Here is a 22,523-nt window from a genome sequence, read left to right as displayed (position 1 = left end):
GTGCAAAAACAGTGCAATTAAACAGTAGACTCAGGACTTTCTCTGTGGGACAAGCAGTCTGAGTTCAAAACAACAGGGTAAGAAAGAAATGCTTGAAGGGGAAATTACCCAGGTTTTGGGTCCTGCTAAGTACTTGGTGTCGGTAAATGGAAATTGCTTCAAACGACATGTGAACCAATTATTAGAATAAAGGAAAAAGAATGTAAATTCTGATGACGTCAATCATCAGACTATTGTGAAGTCTGTTCAAGGTGGACGTGTTGCATAGTTACAGTAGTGTTCAGAATAATAGTATTGCTGTGTGACTAAAAAGATTAATCCAGGTTTTGAGTATATTTCTTATTACATGGGAAACAAGGTACCAGTAGATTCAGTAGATTCTCACAAATCCAACAAGACCAAGCATTCATGACATGCACACTCTTAAGGCTATGAAATTGGGCTCTTAATAAATAAAAGTAGAAAAGGGGGTGTTCACAATAATAGCAGCATCTGCTGTTGAAGCTACAAACTTAAAACTATTATGTTCAAACTGCTTTTTTAGCAATCCTGTGAATCACTAAACTAGTATTTAGTTGTATAACCACAGTTTTTCATGATTTTTTCACATCTGCGAGGCATTAATTTTGTTGGTTTGGAACACTGTTCTTCTGAACAATGTCTTGAACGTCCCATTTTCCTCAGGCTTTCAAAGAGAAAAGCATGTTCAACAGGTGCTGGCTTCATCCTTAAATAGGGGACACCTGATTCACACCTGTTTGTTCAACAAAATTGGCAAACTCACTGACTGAATGCCACACTACTATTATTGTGAACACCCCCTTTTCTACTTTTTTTTTTACTAATAGCCCAATTTCATAGCCTTAAGAGTGTGCATATCATGAATGCTTGGTCTTGTTGAATTTGTGAGAATCTACTGAATCTACTGGTACCTTGTTTCCCATGTAACAATAAGAAATATACTCAAAACCTGGATTCATCTTTTTAGTCACATAGCACTACTATTATTCTGAACACTACTGTATGTCTTGGACTTTATTTACATCAATAATTAAAGCTAGTGTGTGGGACTTAGAGGTGTTTGTTCAGAGAAATGAAATATGGCATTAAAAACCGCATGGTTATTAGTGTATAATTACCTTCAACAAAGAATGGGTGCATTTGCACGAGCTTGAAATGAGCCCTTCATACTTACATGGGAGTGAACCACTTCACTGATGCCACCATGTTGATACAGGAGCCCAAAACATACTTATTCCGCCTTTTGCAATTTCCTGTGTGGCTAGAAGACTGAAGAAAAAAGAAAAGTAATCAGTGGTTTCTTCCCTATACAGTGTCTACTGGTTGCTAGTGCAGACTAACAAGTTTGAGAACCCTCGTCCTTGTGAAATGGAGCATCAAACATATTGCTCATCACATTCAAACGTGAGGGAGCATGAATCCCTGTGACCAAAGAAACAAAAACATGAAGGGAAAACAAAATCATCATTAGCAACAACATAATGCAAGCTGCAATTTCACAAGGTGGCACTAAATCCTACATACTATAGCTTTAAGAAATACAAACAGTATGAGATTGCATAGTAAATCTGTCTGGAGCAGGCAGTTCTCAAAACCAAGTGGCTGTGCTGGAAGGAGACTTGTGAGGAGAGCCACCAAGACAAGAGTGTGCATATCATGAATGCTTGGTCTTGTTGGATTTGTGAGAATCTACTGAATCTACTGGTACCTTGTTTCCCATGTAACAATAAGAGATATACTCAAAACCTGGATTAATCTTTTTAGTCACACAGCACTACTATTATTCTGAACACTGCTGTATTCCACCTTGTAGGTCTGTATAAAATGTACAACACATAATGAATAATAATGGGGATGATGAGTGAATAGGGAGACGTTGTCCTGCCCTTCCCTTGGCTGGGGAGCCAGTCACAGAGCCAAGTTGTGTAAAAGGTAGAGCGGGTGTGGTGGAACAGATGAGTGATGTTATGAAGAGTCTGAGCCCCATAAAGAGAACAGGTAGTAGCTACCCTACAGCAACCAAGACACTACTGTCAAAATGTCTGCTCACTGGAGTGACACCAACATGGTAAATGGACTGCACTTTACAGTGATGCCTCACATTCTCACTGATGTCAGGGTGCTCCCATACAAGGCACTCTGATGCACATCGGGAGCAACTTGAAGATTAAGGACTTTGCCTAAAGGCCATTAGTTATGGGTCCTTAATCACTTGCTGTGCTTGTCACTTTAAATAGAAAGGAGATGTCATACCCCCCCCCCCCACACACACACACACACATTGAGGGGGAGTAGGAGAAATGTGATGCTTGCATGGTCTTTTTCTCTTCCAAGGACTGTCAAACAGAAGGGTTGGACACAGGAGGCGTGCCCAACAGGAGTCCAGATCAGGACGTCTGTGACACTTTAAAATGAGCCATTTCAGGCTTAAATGGGGTTTGGAACATGTTTGTACACAGCCATTGATTTGTGAGCATTTGACGACATGTAACTGAAACACCAAAGTGCCATTAAAAACCAGTTTTGAACAAATTGTTTGAAGACAATAAAATATTGTCATGACTGAAAAGAAGCCTGCAAAAAAAAGAAAAAGAAAAAAAAGCACAGGTGGTAAAAAGAAGAGATTCTGTCCTCCAGATGTTTAAATAGCCTGACTTCAAAGTAAAAAAAAAATTATTTTCTTCATGAGGTGCAGCTGAGTGTGAGAAGATCCTGCAAGCATCAATCTGCCTGTTGCCGTGCCCTTTAGCAACATGCTGAAACATGCCGACTCCAGGGCTGCTGCAGCTACATTTGACCTCTGACCTCCTTGGTCATCACGGTAGAACAACCAAAGAATGTCTCCTTCAGGGCTGTGGAGCTGTAATGCTATGTCTCTGTGGACTCAGAGCAGGAAGCACAGAAAACAAAACGCATGATGAAAAATCAGCACATTTCCCATTAAACTTCTCAGACTGCGGTGGAAATTCTGCAGAAGCATTTCACTAGGGAGTTGCTTTCTTTAGTAATCAGTCCTGATTCTGAGACAGTTTTTGATCTGTCTGCATGCACCACATATGTCTGCATGGTCTGATACATTGGTTCCTGTTTCACAGCTGATTTATGTTATTTTTTTAAGGCCTAGTGTGTAAACTGCTTATCAGTGCATCACATTCCACAGACTCTGCTCTCTCTGTGTGTTTGTTTATGTGAGGGTGCATGGGTGTGCCTACTTGCATAACAATAATCTGTCCATAACTGACATTTCTGCATGATATTTCCACAGTGTGTGTGTGTGTGTGTGTGTGTGTGTGAGAGAGAGAGAGCGAGACACTGAAATTTGTCTTGGCTCATTTGTCGTTTTCTCTGAGGCCCAGTTTCCTCCGTCCTCCTGTTTTCCACCCAACCTTTGTCCAACGAAAGACACTGACGACATAAAGTTTCATATATGGACGTGACCATATTCATGCATGTGTGTGTGTGTGAGTGTGATTCACTGAGGTAATGACTCCCAGCTGCCTGGCCTGAACAGAGAGAACATCTGGAGAGAGGAAAGGAAAAAAGATTAGTAGAGGATGCAGGGGAGTAAATGTGTAATTTCACTTCAGCATGTTTAATGTTACTTCCTGTTCATTTGTTGTGTGAAGTTTAGATGCAGGAGCTGCACCAGCCTGCAGAGGCATCACATTGTGTGTGTGTGCGTCTGTGTGCATGCACATGCGTCCATGTGGCTGTGGATTTGATTTGTGCCTGTGAAGTGAAGTGAGCTGCTGTTTGTGCGTTTTTGTGAGAGAGACGTTCCAGTGATGTCAGGGAGTCGAGCTGTTTATGATTCTGGGACTGATTATGGAGAAATCCTCCCAGACTGAAAGACTCTTTTAGTGCATGAGAAAGAAATTAAGAAAAAAAAAATACAGCACATAAGAGAGAGAGAGAGAGGAGAGAGAGAGAGGAGAGAGAGAGAGAGAGAGAGAGAGAGAGAGAGAGAGAGAGAGAGAGAGAGAGAGAGAGAGAGAGAGAGAGAGAGAGAGAGAGAGAGACTGGTTTAGCTCTTACTTGGGAGAGAGGAGGAGGAAGGTCATTCCTGCCCTATGACTCACACTTTTAAGAGTGGCAGAACCCCCGTTACACGCACATGCACACGCACACACGTCAGCATCTCTCCATCCCTCCTTCTACTCCTCTCTTCTTCTCTTTTTAAGGAAAAACCCTTCGTCAGCCAAGATGCGGCGAGAAGAGCTTGACAGTAACGACTCTGGTTAGCAGCTGCTCATCCTCCTCTTCTCCTTTCTTCACTCCTTTTCTTCACTCCTTTTTGTCTCTTTACGCCTCCTCTACGCTTCTCTGCTTTGGTCGCCTCAGAGAAATTCTGACCGCTGTGTTGCTTTCAAATACACTCACATCCAGAAGAAGCTGGACAGTGACACAACTCATGTAATTTTGCCTCTGTGCACCGCCAAAGAACTGAAATAATCGCGGTGTGATTATAGTGTCGACTTGCAGCTTTGCAGTTTGTTTTTTTTTCTCAATTGCTAACAAGCAATAGTCAGAACTGAAGCCACATTTTCAAAACTCTTCATGCATTCTGCAAAACAGAAGTCTGTGTGGAGCAAAGTGTCAAACTCTTTTCATTGCTTTCACACAAAATGCATTCAGCTACCAAAATTCCTGAACTCTTTTCTCAGTCAGAATCCACCACCTGAAAAACACTCAAGACTTTTACAGCACCTTTTTTCCCCCAAATGCTAACACACACACACACACACACACACACACACACACACACACACACACACACACACACACACACACACACACACACACACACACACACACACACACACACACATCTTCAACCGCTTAGTCCAATTAAGGGTCGCGGGGTGTGCCTATCCCAGCAGTCATAGAGTGTAAGGTGGGGTACACCCTGGACAGGATGCCAGTCTGTCGCAGGGCCACATATAGACAAACAAGCACACCCACGGACAATTTAAAGTTTCCAATCCACCTAACCTGCATGTCTTTGGATATGGGAGGAAGCCGGAGCACCTGGAGAGAAACCAGGCAAATACGAGGAGAACACGCAAACTCCACACAGAAAGGCCACAGGTGGGACTCGAACCCATGACCTTATCACTGTGAGGCAACAGTGCTAACCACTAAGGCACCCTGCTGCCCCATTTTTCGCATTTAAAAGTCCTTATTTTAAGTAACAGCACACACTGTGGTAGCCACCGTGCTGCCCCAATTGCTAACACACTTTGTTCAAATCACTTGCAGTTTTTTGCAATCGCTTCAATGCTAACCTCACGAGTCCTTGCACAAATTTCAAAACTCTAGATACAAACCTCAACACAGATCATCAAGACAGACAAGTCCGCAAAACTCTAAGCATGCTTTTCAATTTCTTGGATACAATACACAGCACATTTAAGTTATTTGTTCACTGAATCTAAATCACCTGTTCAAAATGACACAAGTTAACATCAAGGTTTCACTATTCCAAAATGGAAGACACACATATCATATGATATGACTGTCTTTCCATGTCATTAAAGGCATCAATTAACAAAAAATACAACTACTCAAAATGGCAAGTAATTGCACTTTTGGTAAAAAACAAACAAACAAACAAACAAAACAACAACAACAACAAAATGCATGGGTCCCAAAGCACAGGTTTATGGGTAATGATGGACAAGTAGTACCTGAAGTTGATGACCACATTTCCTGTTCGTTGTAAATTAACTGGAGCAGCGCTGTCAAACTGAGGGAGTCACATGTGCTAGTCTGGGACAAATCCACCACGCTGAAGTAGTGCACACATAGTTTGAGGCCCATCCACAATTCATAGCATTACTACACATTGCCAAGGTCAAAAGAATAAAAATCAGCCGTATTACTTTGTCACTGTATATAGGCCCACTGGCCCATACTCTGAATTCTTGGATGAATTTGGTGCGTTCATCTCTAATTTGTCAATGAGTGCAGATAACATTCTGATTATTGGTTCCTTAACATTCATATAAATAAGCCTTCTGATCCCCTCTGCAAATCATTTATGGAAATTGTGGATGCATTAGGATTACAGCAGTGCATTCAGGACTTGACGCACATTAGCAGAAATACCCTGAACTCAGCCACATTGGGTGTGCAGCCAGTACATTCTGAGTGCCAGTCCCAAGCCTGGATAAATGAGGAGGGTTGCGTCAGGAAGGGCATCCGGCGTAAAACAAGCCAACCCAACTATGCAGACTTAAGAATCAAATTTCCATACCGGATTGGTCGCGGCCGGGGTTAATAACGTTCGCCACCGGTGCTGTTGCCCAACAGGGTGCCGGTGGAAATTGGGCTACTGCTGGGCGAAGATGACGAAGAAGAGGAGGAGAACATTTCCACAAACAGCGGGAGAAGAAGAAAACTAGAAGGGTGGAAATGAGAGTGGGGACTTTGAATGTTGGTAGCATGACTGGTAAAGGGAGAGAGCTGGCTGATATGATGGAGAGGAGAAAGGCAGACATATTGTGTGTGCAAAAGACCAAGTGGAAGAGAAGTAAGAGCAGGAGCATCAGCGGTGGGTACAAGTTGTTGTACCATGGTGAGGACAGGAAGAGAAATGGTGTTGGGGTCATTTTAAAGGAAGAGTATGTTAAAAGTGCGTTGGAGGTCAAGCGAGTGTCTGACAGGGTGATGAGTGTGAAGTTGGAAATTGAAGGGGTGATGATGAATATCATCAGTGCATATGCCCCACAGGTAGGTTGTGAGATGAACGAGAAAGAAGACTTCTGGAGTGTGTTAGATGAGGTGGTGGAGAGTGTGCCCAAGCATGAAAGAGTGGTGATAGGAGCGGACTTCAATGGGCATGTTGGTGAAGGGAACAGAGGTGATGAGGAAGTAATGGGTAGATTATGGTATCAAGGATAGGAATGGGGAAGGAGAGATGGTAGTTGATTTTGCAAAAAGGATGGAAATGGCTGTGGTGAATACCTACTTTAAAAAAGGGAGGAGCACAGGGTAACATATAAGAGTGGAGGAAGGTGCACACAGGTGGACTACATTCTTTATAGGAGATGCAAGCTAAAAGAAATCAGAGACTATAAGGTGGTGGCAGGAGAGAGTGTCGTTAGACAGCATAGGATGGTTGTTTGTAGGATGACTTTAGAGGTAATGAAGAAAAAGAGAGTGACAGCTCAACAAAGGATCAGATGGTGGAAGCTGAAGGAGGAAGACTGTTGTGTGAAATTTAGCGAGCAGGTGAGAGAAGCACTGGTTGGAGGGGAAGCAATTTTGGACAACTGGAAAAGTACTGCAGATGTGGTGAGGGAGACAACTAGGACAGTACTGGGTATGACATCTGGACAGTGGAAGGAAGACAAGGAGACTTGGTGGTGGAATGAAGAGGTCCAGGAAAGCATAAGGAGAAAGAGGTTGGTGAAAAAGTTTTGGGATAGTCGGAGAGATGAAGAAAGTAGACAGGAGTACAAGGAGATGCGGTGTAAGGTGAAAAGAGAAGTGGCAAAAGCGAAGGAAAAGGCATATTGCGAGCTGTACAAGAAGTTGAATCGTAAGGAAGGAGAAAAGGACTTGTACCAATTGGCCAGACAAAGGGACAGAGCTGGAAAGGATGTGCAGCGGGTTAGTGGGGTAAAAGATGCACATGGTAATGTGCTGACAAGTGAGGATTGTGTGCTGAGAAGGTGGAGGGAATATTTTGAAGAGCTGATGAATAACGAAAATGAGCGAGAGAAAAGGCTGGATGATGTGGTGAGAGTAAATCAGGAAGTACAAGAGATTAGTAAAGGAGAGGTGAGGGCTGCTATGAAGAGGATGAAGAGTGGAAAGGCAGTTGGTCCAGATGACATTCCAGTGGAGGCATGGAAATGTCTAGGAGAGATGGCAGTAGAGTTTCTAACCAGATTGTTTAATAAAATCTTGGAAAGCGAGAGGATGCCTGAGGAGTGGAGATGAAGTGTGCTGGTTCCTATTTTCAAGAACAAGGGTGATGTGCAGTGCTGCAGTAACTACAGAGGCATAAAGCTGATCAGCCACAGCATGAAGTTATGGGAAAGAGTAGTAGAAGCTAGGCTTAGAAAACAGGTGAAGATCTGTGAGCAGCAATATGGTTTCATGCCGAGATAGGGCACTAAAGATGCAATGTTTGCTCTGAGAATACTGTTGGAGATGTACAGAGAAAGCCAGAAATACACTCAACAAAAATATAAACGCAACACTTTTGGTTTTGCTCCCATTTTGTATGAGATGAACTCAAAGATCTAAAACTTTTTCCACATACACAATATCACCATTTCCCTCAAATATTGTTCACAAACCAGTCGAAATCTGTGATAGTGAGCACTTCTCCTTTGCTGAGATAATCCATCCCACCTCACAGGTGTGCCATATCAAGATGCTGATAAGACACCATGATTAGTGCACAGGTGTGCCTTAGACTGTCCACAATAAAAGGCCACCCTGAAAGGTGGAGTTTTGTTTTATTGGGGAGGGGATACCAGTCAGTATCTGGTGTGACCACCATTTGCCTCATGCAGTGCAACACATCTCCTTCGCATAGAGTTGATCAGGTTGTCAATTGTGGCCTGTGGAATGTTGGTCCACTCCTCTTCAATGGCTGTGCGAAGTTGCTGGATACTGGCAGGAACTGGTGCACGCTGTTGTATACGCCAGTCCAGAGCATCCCAAACATGCTCAATGGGTGACATGTCCGGTGAGTATGCCGGCCATGCAAGAACTGGGACATTTTCAGCTTCCAAGAATTGTGTACAGATCCTTGCAACATGGGGCCGTACATTATCCTGCTGCAACATGAGGTGATGTTCTTGGATGGCACAACAATGGATCTCGTCACGGTATCTCTGTGCATTCAAAATGCCATCAATAAAATGCACCTGTGTTCTTCGTCCATAATAGACGCCTGCCCATACCATAATCCCACTGCCACCATGGGCCACTCGATCCACAACATTGACATCAGAAAACCGCTCACCCACACGACGCCACACACTCTGTCTGCCATCTGCCCTGGACAGTGTGAACCGGGATTCATCTGTGAAGAGAACACCTCTCCAACGTGCCAAACGCCAGCGAATGTGAGCATTTGCCCACTCAAGTTGGTTACGACGACAAACTGGAGTCAGGTCGAGACCCCGATGAGGACGACGAGCATGCAGATGAGCTTCCCTGAGATGGTTTCTGACAGTTTGTGCAGAAATTCTTTGGTTATGCAAACTGATTGTTTCAGCAGCTGTCCGAGTGGCTGGTCTCAGACAATCTTGGAGGTGAACATGCTGGATGTGGAGGTCCTGGGCTGGTGTGGTTACACGTGGTCTGCAGTTGTAAGGCTGGTTGGATGTACTGCCAAATTCTCTGAAACGCCTTTGGAAACGGCTTATGGTAGAGAAATGAACATTCAATACACGAGCAACAGCTCTGGTTGACATTCCTGCTGTCAGCATGCCAATTGCACGCTCCCTCAAATCTTGCGACATCTGTGGCATTGTGTTGTGTGATAAAACTGCACCTTTCAGAGTGGCCTTTTATTGTGGGCAGTCTAAGGCACACCTGTGCACTAATCATGGTGTCTAATCAGCATCTTGATATGGCACACCTGTGAGGTGGGATGGATTATCTCAGCAAAGGAGAAGTGCTCACTATCACAGATTTAGACTGGTTTGTGAACAATATTTGAGGGAAATGGTGATATTGTGTATGTGGAAAAAGTTTTAGCTCTTTGAGTTCATCTCATACAAAATGGGAGCAAAACCAAAAGTGTTGCGTTTATATTTTTGTTGAGTGTAGTTACATTGTGTGTTTGTGGACTTAGAAAATGCTTATGATAGGGTGCCAAGAGAAGAGCTGTGGTATTGTATGAGGAAGTCTGGAGTGGCAGAGAAGTATGTTAGGGTAGTGCAGGACATGTACAAGAATAGTGTGACAGTGGTTAGATGAGCAGTCGGAATGACAGACCCATTCAAGGTGGAGGTAGGATTACACCTAGGATCAGCTCTGAGTCCTTTCTTGTTTGCAGTGGTGATGGACAGGTTGACGGATGAGATCAGACAGGAGTCCCCATGGACTATAATGTTTGCAGATGACATTGTGATCTGTAGTGAGAGTAGAGAGCAAGGTGAGTCTAGTCTGGAGAGGTGGAGATATGCTTTGGAGAGAAGGGGAATGAAAGTCAGTAGAAGCAAGACTGAGTACATGTGTGTGAATGGAAGGGAGCCCAGTGGAATAGTGCAGTTGCAAGGAGTAGAGGTGGTGAAAGTAGATGAGTTTAAATATTTGGGGTCAACTGTTCAAAGCAATGGAGAGTGTGGTAGAGAGGTGAAGAGTAGAGAAAGGTGGCAGGAGTGATTTGTGATCGAAGAATATCAGCAAGAGTGAAGGGGAAAGTTTACAAGGCAGTAGTGAGACCAGTTATGCTGTACGGTTAAGAGACGCTGGCACTAACAAAAAGACAGGAGGCAGAGCTGGAGATGTTGAGATTCTCTTTGGGAGTGACAAGAATGGACAAGATTAGGAATGAACATATCAGAGGGACAGCTCAGGTGGGACGGTTTGGAGAGCTGATCTGAGCCGCTCCGTATCTACTCGTTAAAAACAGCTGATCCTCCTATGTTGTACGTCTTAGAGACGGTGGCACTAACAAAAAGACAGGAGGCAGAACTGGAGGTGGCAGAGCTGAAGATGTTGAGATTCTCTTTGGGAGTGACAAGAATCGACAAGATTAGGAATGAACATATCAGAGGGACAGCTCAGGTGGGACGGTTTGGAGAGCTGATCTGAGCCGCTCCGTATCTACTCGTTCAAAACAGCTGATCCTCCTATGTTGTACGTCTTAGAGACGGTGGCACTAACAAAAAGACAGGAGGCAGAACTGGAGGTGGCAGAGCTGAAGATGTTGGGATTCTCTTTGGGAGTGACAAGAATCGACAAGATTAGGAATGAACATATCAGAGGGACGGTTTGGAGACAAAGTCAGAGAGGCAAGATTGAGATGGTTTGGACATGTGCAGAGGAGGGACCCAGGGTATATAGGGAGAAGGATGCTGAGGATGGAGCCACCAGGCAGGAGGAGAAGAGGGAGGCCAAAGAGGAGGTTTATGGATGTGCTGAGGGAGGACATGCAGGTGGTTGGTGTGACAGAAGAAGATACAGAGGACAGGGTGAGATGGAAACGATTGATCTGCTGTGGCCACCCCTAACGGAAACAGCCGAAAGACAAAGAAGAAGAAGCAGAAATACCCTGGATTTGGTTCTCTCACGTGGTATTGCTGTCACAAATATTGACATCATGCCTCTTGCTGCGGTGGTCTCTGAACACTCACTTTTTAGGTTTACAGTTTTGCTGCCGTGTTTAGTGGAACAACAACCTTATTTATCACTATGGCGATGCATCAACTTCTCAACTACAACTGAACTTGAAGCTAGACTGCCTGATATCTTAGTTTCATGTTTGGAAAATGTCCAATCTTGTGGATAGTTTAAACTCAGTGCTCAATACTACGCTGGACATGATTGTGCCACCTATATTTAAACCACCCCCCCCCCCCCCCAAAAAAAAAAAAAATAAAAAAAAAAAACAGAGTCACCTTGGTTCAATGACTACTTGGGAGGGAGTTTTTCCTTACCACTGTTGCTCTGGGGGTTGGTAAAGTTAGACCTTAGTTGTGTGAAGCGTCTTGAGGCAACCTTGTTGCAATTTGGCGCTATATAAATTAAAATAAATTGAAATTGAAATTATATTTGCCCCCACACTCTCCTTTTCTCAACCCAAGAGTGGACTTCTTCTCAGCATGAAGGTGGAAAGTCTACGAGGTCTGTCAATAAAGTATAGGTCCTTTTTATTTTTTTCAAAAACTATATGGATTTCATTCATATGTTTTTACGTCAGACATGCTTGAACCCTCGTGCGCATGCGTGGGTTTTTCCACGCCTGTCGGTGACGTCATTCGCCTGTGAGCACTCCTTGTGGGAGGAGTCGTCCAGCCCCTCATCGGAATTCCTTTGTCTGAGAAGTTGCTGAGAGACTGGCACTTTGTTTGATCAAAATTTTTTCTAAACCTGTGAGACACATCGAAGTGGACACAGTTCGAAAAATTAAGCTGGTTTTCGGTGAAAATTTTAACGGCTGATGAGAGATTTTGAGGTGATACTGTCGTTTTAAGGACTTTCCACGGTGCGAGACGTCGCGCAGCGCTCTCAGGCGCCGTCGTCAGCCTGTTTCAAGCTGAAAACCTCTACATTTCAGGCTCTATTGATCCAGGACGTCGTGAGAGAACAGAGAAGTTTCAGAAGAAGTCGGTTTCAGCATTTCCGGATATCCGGATATTCCACTGTTAAAGAAGATTTTTTTAATGAAAGACGTGCGGACGGATTGCAGCGTCGGCTCGCAGCCGCTGTGACGCTCCGCCACAGGAAAAACACCTCTGTTGGAAGCCTTAAGGACAAGTTGGAACATGTCCAGCTGTTAAACAATTTCTCATATACTCACTCCACTGAAAGCCATCAAAAGCCGCCTGGATTTTACAAATGGTTATCAACACGGAGGTGTTTTTCCTGTGCCGCTGCACCGCGCCGGCTGCGTCCCGACGCACAAACCCGTCCGCACGTCTTTCATTAAAAAAATCTCCTTTAACAGTGGAATATCCGGATAAAATGCTGAAACCGACTTCTTCTGAAACTTCTCTGTTCTCTCACGACATCCTGGATCAATAGAGCCTGAAATGTGGAGGTTTTCAGCTTGAAACAGGCTGACGACGGCGCCTGAGAGCGCTGCGCGACGTCTCGCACCGTGGGAAATCCTTAAAGCGACAGAATCACCTCAAAATCTCTCATCAGCCGTTAAAATTTTCACCGAAAACCAGCTTAATTTTTCGAACCGTGTCCACTTCGATGTGTCTCACAGGTTTAGAAAAAATTTTGATCAAACAAAGTGCCAGTCTCTCAGCAACTTCTCAGACAAAGGAATTCCGTCGAGGGGCTGGAGGACTCCTCCCACAAGGAGTGCTCACAGGCGAATGATGTCACCGACAGGCGTGGAAAAACTCACGCATGCACACGAGGGTTCAAGCATGTCTGACGTAAAAACATATGAATGAAATCCATATAGTTTTTGAAAAAAATAAAAAGGACCTATACTTTTATTGACAGCCCTCGTATGTTGCCCTCATGAACGTGCCACCGTCCTCCAGGCCATGGATGATGTGTGTGATGAAATGACGGCAAACCATTGTCAGGCCTGGATTCATCATGCCAGGAGATTTTCCCCCAATGCCTGGCAAGGGAAAATATCCACTGTGATGTCAATGAGAATCTCTGGCCAACTCCAGCAGAGAGTGTTGATGCAAATGGTGAGTAACAATGTTACAGTATTGTTTTTGTGTATGACTGTTCACTTTTTACACTGCAGTTGATCAAAATGTTTTGTTTCACTTACTTTTATGGCTACTTTTTGGCATTATGGCTACTTTTCTTTGCCATTCTACAACTAAACCTGTTACTATGGATTTCAAACATTATTTCACATTTTGTTCAACGATTCCACTCTATTGTTTAGAACCACAATTGAAACATGCATCAGCTGTTTTTTTTAGTAATGTAATGTAAAGGATTGAAATAATGACTTAGTAGTGAAGCTACTTGTATCTTGTTGTGCCAGGGTTGGATCAGACATTCTAAAAGATTCTTCCCCAGGTGCCAGAGAAGACATAAGATGTAATGTTGACAAGAACATAAGACCAAATGCAGAAGAGAGGGAACAAATGTTATATTTGAAGTATTGTAAATGCCCCGGTAACCCTTAATTTGAGTAAACAGGTATCGCAAATGGATGGAAGACATTGAATGTAACTGAAGCAAACTGCTGATTCATTCTTGTTACAATATACAGTCATTTAGTAGATTCAATAAAGTGTAAAGATCTTATTCTATTATACAAATAGTAACTGGTTTGGAGGGCAGCATAATGGAATGTCACCCTGAGGGATCATTGTTGCCCAAGGCCGAAGGCCGCGGCAACAGTGATCCCGGCTGTCATCCCCCACCACTCAAAAACAAAGCAGAACAGATTCAAACAGAATGACTTTTTAACCTCTTAAAGTACTACTTAAAAGACTATGGCAGTAAAAGAACTGGACTTATGCTGAACACAGACGGACGGACAGATGGACAGACGGACAGACAGATGGACAGACAGACGCCAGGTCTTCACAATACCCGATGGAAATATGTTGACCTCGGGGAAAAATAAAAACAAATGTCACCTTTGGAACGCGTTCGGCTGCGCCTCAGTGCGTACTGCAGACACCATCAGCCAGGCTGCCCCATGTGAAAATACCCATTTGATCATGTGAACAGCCAGCTGCCGAGCCAAATGTCATGTCCATCACGTGAGTTATAGTCCACATGACGCTGTGTCTTTCAGCGCGCTGACTGGACAGACAGCTGGACGCATGGAGCCGGCTGATGTGTTTATGATATGAGCACATCAGTTCATTCATGTCAGTTCATAAATTCCTTGTTTATGTCCATGGTCATGGTTCATGAACATAAAGGAACAGAAGGACAATAATTCTTGTATTGTCTGCTCTTTATAACAGGAATTCAATATTTTAACAGACAAAACAAAATCCATGTGTTTCCTCATTTCCAACACAGACCGTCAAGACCGTCAAGTCATCAATTACACATCCAAATAACATGATTGTCTTACATTTAAACAGTACATTCATTGTTCTTATAATGTTCTGTGCTTTCTCATTATTTTGCCATCACACATTTTCTTTATGTAAATTTTTACAACATTTAATTGCTTCCGCTGCTGTGTGAGCACGATGTATTTGTGCACATGCACATGAGCGTGCACGAAACCATTGCTGTGGGATCATACAGCATCTGACCATCTGTCCCTTCAGACAGCGGCTGGAATTTTTTTGAGGTTCACCAATTCAGCCTTTTTTAGCATTTGTCAGCCTGTTTCGGCCTCATTCACCCAACTTTGTGTTATATGTGACGGGGCCATAATTATTGATATCCAAGAGAGGTATGTAAAGAAGTCCAAGACCTATTCAGTGAGTTGATAATGTTTATGTATCCATCCCCCGATTTGTATTTTAAAAAGTCCTATATTTTGTTTGTCTTTGTGGTCTCCAAAAACTGGGAAGGTTGTGTATAACAATGGTTGAAATTTCAAAATGATTGAAGGATGAATATTAATGTTGGACTCTTTGAATTAATTCTGAAAGTCTACACTACTAACACATTTTCACTGTCCTTTTTTGTTCTATTGTGGTGGTGTACAGAGGCATAGTTACCCCTCCAAAAAGGCCACCATCCAAATCTTATGGACAGTTACTTGATCATCTCATTCACAGACAGCTAAGTGACAGCTGTTCTGATCATCAATTACTCACTACAGCCCTTTAATCATACCAAAGTTTAATTGCATTTAGCATCTTAATGTGAGGATTTACAGGTTTTCTAAGTTATCTCAAGTTGATCTCATATTAAATGAAATCTTTTTGCATTTTGGAGAGTTACTTGATCAAAATGAGCAATTTGAAGATGCTGAATTGGTGCATTTGTACTCTTGTTACATTTTATAGAACAAATAGATGAGTGTAACTGTTGGGGATGTGCCTGGTTAACCTGTTTGAGCCCGGCGTCTGTCTTTGTCACCTGTCTGCCTCCTGGTAGACAGGTGCTGGCACTGGGCAGGCACCCATGCCAACAAGATTATCAGTCATCACTGGCACTTCAGCCACTGTATAGTGGTGAATGATACACTAGCTCCATAATAAATTACATATTGCAAAAATTACATCACTGTTCACACTAATTACATAGAAAACAATTACTGGTGAAGGTTTAAAAAAAAAATTGTAGTATTGTGTTGTATACACTATAGTCCTAGATGTTATGTATTTATTATTTATATATTTAGAAATCATTTATGATTCTTCTGCAAGAGGTCATTATTTCTTCCATGCAATAGTTTACTTTCCATGGTTTCACAATAATAACTGGAGCACCACGCTTGTAGAGCGCAAACCTCAGATTCCAATTCCACAAATTTTTACCTTGGAAAAAAATTTCCAGGTCAAAATCCTGTTAGAACTGGCTTTTCATAAGCTAAATTAGATGTGATCAAATGTCAGGAGTATGTATTTAGTTCATGCACTTGAATCAGTTTTTTTTTTTTTACTTTTTTGGTTTCTGAATTCTTTTTCAGATAATTTTGGTTATCTGTTATGCACAAATTTGTCATTGCTTTTTGTTACTTGGCTTCTGACTGATAACTAGAAGATAGAAAAATAGGCATAAAATTTGAACCTCCATCTAATTTTGGTTGTGTAGGTAAATTCATAACACAAAAATGAGTGACTGAGGCTTTTTTTTTTTTTTTTTCTTGAGATATAATGCAAAATGTACACCAAATGGGCTTTTCAATATTAAATTCAAACATTCACAAAATCCATAATCCGGTTCAGATCTTATCAGGCTGTAGTGAGTGCCAGTCCACACCTCATCTTCAAATATGAGAGTGACTGGGGCACGTTTGATTAAGATATAATGTAAAATACACATTAAATAGACCTTTCAATGTTAAATTTAAATGGCCACAAAATCTGTAATCTGGATCAGATCCGGATCAAACTTTGTCAGTTGATGAAGGATACAATGCTATATATGAAAGAAATTCAATCTTTCTTGACAGAGTTGTGAATTTTTGGGAAAAAAAAAGGAATCAGGATTTTTGCAGTTTTCCAAGATTTTTCCTGACTTTGACCATTGCCTTTGAAACATTAATCAGTTCTTGCCTACCAGGATATGAATCGTCTGTAAAAAATTCATAATGATATGTGAAAAACTGTGGGCTTCAGGCTGGTCACAATCAAACAACCTGTTGTGGTTAAACCAAAAACAGGTTAGGACCCAAAATGCAGGGAGTCAAAATGTAGAAGAAAAATAATTTTATTGTGTGAACACATCTGAATACATAAATGTACAAAAAAAACCCGAGGAGGAAGACACTGGAGCAAGGAGACGTTGACTTGACCAGAAGGTTGGATGGAGTGAGTTCCTGAACCAGATGGTGAATGATGCCTGAACCAGAACCAGGACCAGGCGGCCACGACAGAGCTTACTGTTGACAGCAATACTGATGATACAAGGAAAAAGGAATCAAAAAAGAACCAGAGTACAAGGAGTCAGAATAGTTCCTCACCAGAGAGACAAACTGAGGCCAGGTACCACACATTATAGTTCCGGCTTAACTACAGCTGAGGTTGATTAGTGGCAGGTGTACAGAATCAGCTCTGTGACGTGGTGCCTGGAGGAACAGGAAGGGAGGGGGAACAGAGCAGACACCAAGGCAGCGCAACACAAACAAACAAACAAACGGGCAAAAACATGACCTCCACCCAACTTCATTGGCGGAGGTAATTAAAAAACCCCAGTGTGATTTGATACAGGCTCTATGATATGATTATCACAGTACAAAATGTATAGCTCCACCCGTACTACTGGAAAGCAGTTTGCAAAGCTTGTCACTGGAAAAGATCTATTTCTGCATTTTGTGGGAGGACATCTGCTACTGCATCTTCACCTCTGCCACATTCAGCTCTGCCTCCTGTCTTTTTTATTAATGCCATCGTCTCTAAGCCGGACAACTTAGCTGATCTCACTGTCTTGTGGACTTTCCCCCTTCACTCTTGCAGATATTCTTCTGTCACAAATCATTCCTGTCACCTTTCTTCACTTTGTTGAAGACAGAATATGTTTCTCTAAAATCTCAATGTACTTTTCTGCATTAATGCTGCCACCACTGAAGTGTAAATTACCTTTGCTGAGTGCACTAACAAATCCCCACACCATGACAGACTAGGTTAGGATAAGGCTTCTATATTTTCACCGTAAGTTTTTAAATGGTATTTGTGAATCATGTAACTCTGTACTGTAGTGCTTGATGAAGCTTTACCAAAGTAATTTCTTGCCCATGTGGTTCTATCTGCTACTAATGAATGATGATTCTTGATGCAGTGCCGTCTGAGGGATCAGAGATAATGGGTGTTCAGTTTAATTATTATATTTTATTTTCTTAACATTATTGATAGCCTGAAATTGCCTAGAAATAGCCTTGAATTTTTTTTTGGAATGTGCTGAAGGCATTAAATGCAGGAATGGATGTACGGTGAGTCTGGAAAGTATTCACAGCTCTTTACCCAAGGATCTTCCAACGAGAGAGAGTCCCAAAGACATCCAGTTATCACCTTAGGTCACTGATTAGTGTCCAAGTTTCTCAACTATACAGTAAGACTGGAAGCACCAGGACTCTAAAGACTTGGATCTTCATTCCACTGCATAGATATTGGCATCATCAAAAATCTCTGTCCAATGACCTCATGTCTCCACAAGCAAGGGATGTTTCCATCTCAGGGGCTGAGGACCCAGAGACATGAACATCACTGCTGGGAGAAGTGAATGTCTCTACATGTTCAACAATTTCCCCACATACAGATACGTTTCTGATGGCTGAGTCAGGCAAGTCATTGAAAACCTGAATTTTAGACTTTATTCAGGACAATCACAAACCCAGACATTTCGAATCCCCATTCACCTTCTCAAGTGCTGCAATTAAGGTATCCATTGATTGCACAAAGATCACAGCATCATGCGCAAAGTTGAGATTTCACCTGGAAAAATTCAGTTTCTGTCCCCTCTCCTGATCGGCATTACTCACATTACTAGCATTCTTCATAGTCTGTGGTGCATGTGATGACAGCAACGTCTTGGGGATTGCATGAACAAGGTACCTAAGCCACTGGTTTTCCACAACTCTACCCAACACCCAGCCCCCTAAAGGGCAATTCTAAATTTCCCCTCTATACAAGCATTGAGTAAAAAAATTGACTTTGGGCTGTGACCAAGGGGGCCAGTTGCCTGCCAGAGTGGTTTGATGTCCAGAACCTGAGGTGGTTTCATAGTATGAAGGATGCGACAATGCATGGCACCAATGCATATTCTCAGACCTGACTGGTGACCATGATTTTTACCAAAGTCAAGTCAGTTTGTCCTTGGCTGACCCTCAATCATTCCACCAAGCTTGTTACAAATTAAATCAAAACTCTTTCAATGATGTACATAGGTGTGCACATTCAAAATAGTGGAGCTACAATTTGCACTCAGTATGTGAGAAAGTGTTTCTTTGATTATTTTAAGTATAGATATTTTAAGTATATGTCAGTATATTGAGCTCTGTTGTACAGCCCCAATTCCAATGAAGTTGGGACATTGTGTAAAATGTAAATAAAAACTCAATACAATGATTTGCAAATCCTCTTCAACCTATATTCAATTGAATACACCACAAAGACAAGATATTTAATGTTCAAACTGATAGACTTTATTGTTTTTGTGCAAATATTTTGTAACCGAGAGGTGTTACTCAGAATTAGTGCAGTTTCAGTACTAATAAATCTAATTGATCGTCTAGATCAGAACTACGAACGGCTCTAGGAGAGGAGAATAAAAACTGAACCATGAGTTATATTTTGGTGTGAGCAGTACCCTATATTGTGAAAGACAATTTAACATACAACACATGCGAATGGCCATTCAATAAACACCATAAAAATAGTAAAGTCACAAGTGATCACAGTTCAGCAGTTCACAGTCCAAATGTAACAATTCAACAACAACAAAAAAATCCCCGCGCGGTATCTTACGATCGCAAGTTCCAGTTGGTATATTTCAATTTTGCCAAAGGGCAACACAGTTCAACGGCCCCACACGAACCAGAAGGAGAAATGAGAGTTTTTAGTCCAATAAAGATGTATATATTTGGGCCGTGATTAAGAGTTGTGGAGGGGCAAACAAAAAGAAGGAAAATGCGGCTGCACAATGGCGCCTCCTACCAGACCAAGGCAGGAGATTCAGTTCACTTGAATTCAGGGAGATCTTCTGGAAGTCCAAGATAGTTGTTTAGGCTTGTTTAGCTCGCCATCAAACCTGGCCTGTCATGATTTGGGTTTTGCCAGCTTTTATTTCTTGGCTTTGTATTTTCAGTTACATTTTGTTTATTCTCTTGCTGGGGTTTTTCGGTTTGGGTCTGTCTTTCCTGTCTGTCTCTGCTGGTTCTTGGTGGTGGGTGTTTCCCTCTGTCTGGCCACACCCTCCTTCTGGTGTGTTCCACACACACCTGTTCTCTATCTGCACCTCATCACCTGGGTGTATTTAAGCCCCCCATTGTGCTTTACTCCCTCGCCAGATTGTAGCGCCTTGTGCCTCTTTCCAGCTCAGTATCTTGTAGTTCCTTGCCTTGCTTTTTTTGCCTCCTCGTGTTTTTTGACTACCTGCCTGTGTACTTCGACCAAACCTAAGCCTGATGTTTTTGTTACTGTTGCTCTTTTTGGACTGCCTTTCTGTGTACCGACTCCAGCTTGTTAACCGAGTAAACGCCTTGACTCCACTGAGCTGTGTACCTGCGTCCTGCATTTGTGTCCAGCCCATCTTGCCTGTCAAACCTGATAGTACAATATGGCCAACTATGGACGCAGCAGCTGGCAGTACGCCACCACACTCGGCAGCTGGCTCAGCAAGAGGACCAGCTAGCGTCTCTGAACTCAGGGATCAGTGAGTTAGCCAAGCGGCAGGCGTCCTTCATGGCTTCTCAGTGAGCTCTCAGATGGAGCAACTACTCACGACTATAAAGCATCAGGCTACGACGAGTACGGCTCCTGCCGCTGCACCACTTCCGGGACTGTCGACTGCCCCGCCGGCTTCCGTACCCGAGGTCTGCATTCAACTCTCATGGCCTGAGGATTTTTTCCGGAGAGTCCGGGGACGTCAAGCCATTCATTACACAATGTGAACTTCACTTTGAATTAATGGCGTCAATGTTTCCATCCGAAAGGGTGAAGATAGCATTTGTCATTACTCACCTGACCGGCCAGGCAGCAGCGTGGGCCACGACTGAGTGGAGCCATGGTTCACCATCTTGCTCCTCCCTGGCGGCCTTCACTCACACTCTTGAGCAGGTTTTCCAGTACACCTCGCCGGGGCGTGAGGTGGCACATTCATTAATGAGGTTAAAGCAAGGCAGCCACTGGGTGGCAGATTACGCTATCGATTTTTGCATCTTGGCCACGAAGAGCGAGTGGAACCCGGTGGCGCTCCAAGATGTTTTCTTCCGGAGTTTGAGTGACATCATTCAAGATCAGCTGGTGGTGATAAACATGCCAAATGACCTCAACGAACTGATAGCACTGGCTCTCTCACCTCCCTCGCCGAGACAGCCATCATTCCACCCAGCGAGTCCTCTCATCGTCGGATCCACCATCCACTTCCTGCCGCTCTGGTGGAAACGCTCCGCCCAGTGCTGCAGAGAAGCCCATGCGAGTGGGATGGACACGCCTCTCCCTGGAGGAGTGTGAGCGGCGTCGAGCGGAAGGACTTTGTTTTTATTGTGGTCAGTCACGAGAACGGTAGTGCAGGTGAGTCAAAGTTCAATTAATACATCATCTCAGAATATTTTAACCGCCTCATTTTCGTCTGACCATACCACCATAGATTGTCCTGTATTCATTGATTCAGGGACTGATTCTAATCTCATGTTATCTTCTGTTGCCAGGTCCCTCCATCTTAAATTTTATCAGCTTTCACGTCTACTGGTGGTCTGCGCGGTGGACGGCCGTGAATTAGGCCAATTTGTGCACCGTACCCAATCTGTTCGCATGACAATTTCCAGCAATCATTCTGAACTAATTAGCTTTCATGTACTGGATAATATGACTCACTCTGTGATTCTGGGGCACCCTTGGCTACAATGCCATAAATCTAGTTTAGACTGGACTCAGGGTAAAATTGAAGCATGGGGACCTTCTTGTGAAAAGTCTTGCCTGTCTGCACCCGTGGTTCAGTCAAATGCTAGTAACCCTGATCTGGAGGGCGTACCCGCATGTGACCATGATCTAGCAAGCTAAGGCTAAGTCTCTACCTCCGCATCGGGATTATGACTGTGCCATCGATCTTCTCCCCGGGCGACCCCTCCCCGGGGAAAATTGTTTTCTCTTTCAGCTCCAGAAAGAGCAGCTACGTCCAGGAATCAATGGATGCTGGGTTGATTAGTCCTCATCATCCCCCGCTGGAGCAGGGTTTTTCTTTGTTGAAAAGAAAGATAAGTCACTTCGTCCATGTATTGACTATTGGGGTTTAAATGACATCACAGTAAAAAATTGCTATCCTCTGCCACTGATTTCGTCAGCTTTTGAGCTGTTAGAGGGCGCTAAAGTGTTCACGAAATTGGATCTTTGTAATGCCTACCATTTGGTCAGAATTAGAGAAAGAGATGAGTGGAAGACTGATTTTAAAACTCCAACTGGGCACTATGAGTATCTGGTGATGCCTTTCGGGCTCAAAAATGCCCCATCAGTCTTCCAAAACTTAGTAAATGACGTGTTGCGCGAGTACCTGAATAAATTCGTTTTTGTTTACTTGGATGA

At 43.1% G+C, this 22,523-nt stretch overlaps 1 long non-coding RNA gene across 1 annotated transcript; it reads right to left on the bottom strand.

Annotated features, from left to right (window-relative positions):
- Positions 1-1,298: 1,298 nt before the first annotated feature.
- On the bottom strand, positions 1,299-19,908 carry LOC117522148. Its single transcript, XR_004564153.1, has 3 exons — positions 19,898-19,908; positions 4,310-4,319; positions 1,299-1,375 (listed from the first exon to the last, which is right to left on the bottom strand). It is a non-coding gene; the product is annotated as an uncharacterized LOC117522148 (long non-coding RNA).
- Positions 19,909-22,523: the final 2,615 nt, after the last annotated feature.

This window comes from Thalassophryne amazonica, chromosome 12 (genome assembly GCF_902500255.1).
Source record: "Thalassophryne amazonica chromosome 12, fThaAma1.1, whole genome shotgun sequence".
Classification (NCBI taxonomy): domain Eukaryota; kingdom Metazoa; phylum Chordata; class Actinopteri; order Batrachoidiformes; family Batrachoididae; genus Thalassophryne; species Thalassophryne amazonica.
This window is presented reverse-complemented; position numbering and strand designations above follow the sequence as displayed.